Source organism: Papaver somniferum, chromosome 4 (assembly GCF_003573695.1).
Source record: "Papaver somniferum cultivar HN1 chromosome 4, ASM357369v1, whole genome shotgun sequence".
NCBI classification, from domain to species: domain Eukaryota; kingdom Viridiplantae; phylum Streptophyta; class Magnoliopsida; order Ranunculales; family Papaveraceae; genus Papaver; species Papaver somniferum.
In genome coordinates, this window is record NC_039361.1 from 123,771,567 (window position 1) to 123,776,566 (window position 5,000).

Consider the following 5,000-nt stretch of genomic DNA (forward strand, 5'->3'; position numbering starts at 1 on the left):
AAAGCATAAAATATACAATCCAGCACTACCTACCCCATATCTCTCCAAAATATGGTTTTCTAGAATCTATTGCTTCTGCTGAGCAAAAAAAGAAAGTCTTTCCCATTTTTTTGTAGATGAGGCGGCACCCGGATTTGAACTGGGGTAAAAGGATTTGCAGTCCCCCGCCTGACCACTCGGCCATGCCGCCAAACAAACGGATATAAAATAGAGGGAACGCTCTCTTCTTTATTATTTCTTGAATCTCATTGTCTTTCTCCCTTTCCTAAACCCCCCAAAACCTTTTTTTTAACCCAGTTGATTCCCTTTGATGGATTGTATGGTATCTCAACTCTCAAAATAAACAACACCTAAAAACTTCCCCCTTTTTTATCTTTCAAAAGCAAATGTAAATGTGCATTTTCAGTTACAGAATGAAAAATGCAGGGCAAATTGGAACCATTAACTATTGACTTGAATCCATGAAGAGTTCTTGGGCCTCAAATTTCATTTCCTTAACAACGGCAGCAAAATAAAGTTGATACACAACTTATACTTATCGGTATCAATTCTTTTCAATAATCAATCTTTTTCAATTAAATTTACATTATAACAACAATTATATATATATATGTAAACCCCGGAACAGAGATTGTTACAAAGATATCCTAATTAGGTATCTTAGCCATATATGTCTATAAGGAATTATCATGCTTCCCTTTTTTTGAATCTAAAATAGAAATTATGATATAGCACTTCCTTTGTTACCCCAAGTATAACTGGGATAGGAAATATCCGGATGGATAGGATACTATAGCTATAGGTAAAAGTGCCTCGCAAAAAAAAAAAAACTCTATACTATTCCTGATTTTTCTGTTTTTCTCTCATTCATAGAGAACGGATCAAACCTTGAATCATTTCTTTTTTGGGTACCCAACCGGATTGTAATATCATAATAATATGTATAAATTGGATTACTTTTGATATTTTATACAAGACTCTAAAAAAGTATAATCGGCATAATTATGATTCCAGGAATGTTTTATCCTGTTGCAAATTCGAATTTAAATAGAAAATTATCCTTATTGCTCTGCTCAATGGTATGAAGTTGGGTAAAATTTCATGTGATTCAGTAAACAGAATATACATTCCATCATTGCTAGATCGATCCATATGGTTCGATGAAGAATGAGCCAATAATGGGATTTTGCTATAAATGGGAAGCTTAAGATGCTCCGGGATGGAAATGAGGGAATGTTTACAATACCTGGGTTTAGTCAGATACAATTTGAGTGGTTTTGTAGGTTCATTGATCATGGCTTGATGGAAGAACTTTATAAATTTCCAAAAATAGAAGATATAGATCAAGAAATTGAATTTCAATTATTTGTGGAAACTTATCAATTGGTAGAACCCTTGATAAAAGAAAGAGATGTTGTGTATGAATCACTGACATATTCTTCTGAATTATATGTACCTGGGGGATTAATTTGGAAAACCAGTAAGGATATACAAGAACAAACCATATTTATTGGAAACATTCCTCTAATGAATTCCCTGGGAACCTTTATAGTAAATGGAATATACACAATTGTAATCAATCAAATATTGCAAAGCCCTGGTATTTATTACCGTTCAGAATTGGACCATAACGGAATTTCGGTCTATACCGCCACCATAATATCCGATTGGGGAGGAAGATCAGAATTAGAGATTGATCGAAAAGCACGGATATGGGCTCGTGTGAGTCGGAAACAAAAAATATCTATTCTAGTTCTATCATCAGCTATGGGTTCGAATCTAAGATAAATTCTAGATAATGTTTGCTACCCTGAAATTTTCTTGTCTTTCCCGAATGATAAGGAGAAAAAAAAAGATTGGGTCAAAAGAAAATGCCATTTTGGAATTTTATCAACAGTTTGCTTGTGTCGGCGGGGATCCGGTATTTTCCGAGTCCTTATGTAAGGAACTTACAAAAAAAAAAAAAAATCAACAAAGATGTGAATTAGGAAGGATTGGTCGATGAAATATGAACCGGAGACTTAATCTTGATATACCTCAGAACAATACATTTTTGTTACCACGAGATGTATTGGCAGCGGCGGATCATTTGATCGGAATGAAATTTGGAGTGGGTGCACTTGACGATATGAATCACTTGAAAAATAAACGTATTCGCTCTGTAGCGGATCTGTTACAAGACCAATTCGGATTGGCTCTGGTTCGTTTAGAAAATGGGGTTCGAGGAACTATATGAGGAGCAATTAGGCATAAATTTATCCCGACTCCCCATAATTTAGTAACATCAACTCCATTAACAATCACTTATGAATCATTTTTTGGTCTACACCCCTTATCTCATGTTTTGGATCGAACTAATCCATTGACACAAATAGTTCATGGGAGAAAATTGAGTTATTTAGGTCCTGGAGGATTGACAGGTCGAACTGCTAGTTTTCGGATACGAGATATCCATCCTAGTCACTATGGACGTATTTTCCCAATTGATACATCTGAAGGAATCAACGTTGGACTTATTAGATCCTTAGCTATTCATGCTAGGATTGGTCATTGGGGGTCTCTCAAAAGTCCGTTTTTTGAAATTGATGAGAGATTCAAAGGGGTACTGGTAGTTTATTTATCGCCAAGCAGAGATGAATACTATATGGTGTCGGCCGGAAATTCTTTTGCGTTGAATCAGGGCATTCAAGAAGAACAGGTCGTTCCAGCTCGATACCGTCAAGAATACCTGACTATTGCATGGGAACAGATTCATCTTCGAAGCATTTTTCCCTTCCAATATTTTTCTATTGGCGCTTCCCTTATTCCTTTTATCGAACATAATGACGCGAATCGGGCTTTAATGAGTTCTAATATGCAACGTCAAGCAGTTCCGCTTTCTCGGTCCGAAAAGTGCATTGTTCGAACTGGGTTGGAATGCCAAGTAGCTCTAGATTCAGGAGTTTCCGCTATAGCGAAACACGAGGGAAAAGTCGTTTCTACCGATACTGACAAGATCGTTTTCTCAGGTAATGGAGACACTCTAAGCATTCCATTGGTTATGTATCAACGTTCCAACAAAAATACTTGTATGCATTAAAAATCCCAAGTTAAACGGGGTAACTGCATTAAAAAGGGACAAATTTTAGCAGATGGTGTTGCTACAGTTGTTGGCGAACTCGCTTTGGGAAAAAATGTATTGGTAGCTTATATGCCATGGGAAGGCTACAATTTTGAAGATGCCGTACTTATTAGTGAACGTCTAGTATATGTCGATGTTTATACTTCTTTCATATACGAAAATATGAAATTCAGACTCATGTGACAAGCCAAGGCCCTGAAAGGATCACCAATGAAATACCGCATTTAGAAGCCCACTTACTCCGGAATTTAGATAGAAACGGAATTGTGATGATGGGGTCTTGGGTAGAAACATGTGATATTTTAGTAGGTAAATTAACGCCTCAGATGACGAAAGAATCATCATATGCCCCGGAAGATATATTATTATGGGCTATACTTGGTATTCAAGTATCCACTGCTAAGGAAACTTGTCTAAAATTACCTATAGGTAGCAGAGGTCGAGTTATTGATGTGAAATAGATCCAGAAAAAGGGGGGTTCTAGTTATAATCCATAAATGATTCGTGTATATATTTCACAGAAACGTGAAATAAAACTAGGGGATAAAGTTGCTGGAAGGCATGGGAATAAAGGTATCATTTCCAAAAAAATTCCTAGACAAGATATGTCGTATTCACAAGACGGAACGCCTGTTGATATGGTCTTCAATCCATTAGGAGTACCTTCACGAATGAATGTAGGACAGATATTTGAATGCTCGCTCGGGTTAGCGGGGGATCTGCTAGACAGGCATTATCGAATAGCACCCTTTGATGAGAGATATGAGCAAGAGGCTTCTAAAAAACTCGTGTTTTCTGAATTATATGAAGCCAATAAGCAAACCGTGAATCCGTGGGTGTTTGAACCCGAGTATCCGGGAAAAAGCAGAATATTTGATGGAAGAACGGGAGATCCTTTTGAACAACCCGTTATAATAGGAAAATCCTATATCCTAAAATTGATTCATCAAGTTGATGATAAAATTTATGGGAGTTCCAGCGTGCATTATGCACTTGTTACACAACAACCCCTTATGGGAAGGGCTAAGCAAGGGGGCCAACGGGTAGGAGAAATGGAAGTTTGGGCTTTAGAGGGGTTTGGCGTTGCTCACATTTTACAAGAGATGCTTACTTATAAATCTGATCATATTAGAGCTTGTCAGGAAGTACTTCGTACTACGATCATTGGAGGAACAATACCTAAACCTGAGGATGCTCCAGAATCCTTTCGATTGCTCGTTGGAGAACTATGATCTTTGGCTCTGGAATTGAATCATTTCCTTGTATCTGAGAAGAACTTCTAGATTCAAAGGAAGGAAGCTTGATCGGAATGAATCATAATTTTTCTTCTATGATCGACCGGTATAAACATTAACACCTTCGAATTGGATCAGTTTCTCCTGAACAAATAAGCGCTTAGGCCAAAAAAATACTACCCAACGGAGAGGTTGTTAGAGAGGTGACAAAACCTTATACTTTTAATTACAAAACCAATAAGCCGGAAAAAGATGGATTGTTTTGTGAAAGAATTTTTGGGCCTATAAAAAGTGGAATTTGTGCCTGTGGAAACTATCGAGTAATCAGAGATGAAAAAGAAGACCCGAAATTTTGTGAACAATGCGGAGTCGAGTTTGTTGATTCTCGGATACGAAGATATCAAATGGTATACATCAAACTGGCATGCCCAGTAACTCATGTTTGGTACTTGAAACGTCTTCCTAGTTATATCGTAAATCTTTTAGATAAACCTCTTAAAGAATTAGAAGGCCTAGTATATTGTGATGTGTGATTTGATCAAAATTCTTATTTTACAGATTGGGTCTAAGAAACTGTCATCCCATTCACTCCGATTGGGATGCCCTTACTCTGACATGTCTCGTGGTAGGCGTAACATGAAGCT

General features: G+C 37.1%; 1 non-coding gene across 1 annotated transcript; it reads right to left on the bottom strand.

The window, feature by feature from the left end:
* Positions 1 to 119: 119 nt before the first annotated feature.
* TRNAC-GCA lies at positions 120 to 190 on the bottom strand. The gene has a single exon. It is a non-coding gene; the product is annotated as a tRNA-Cys (tRNA).
* Positions 191 to 5,000: the final 4,810 nt, after the last annotated feature.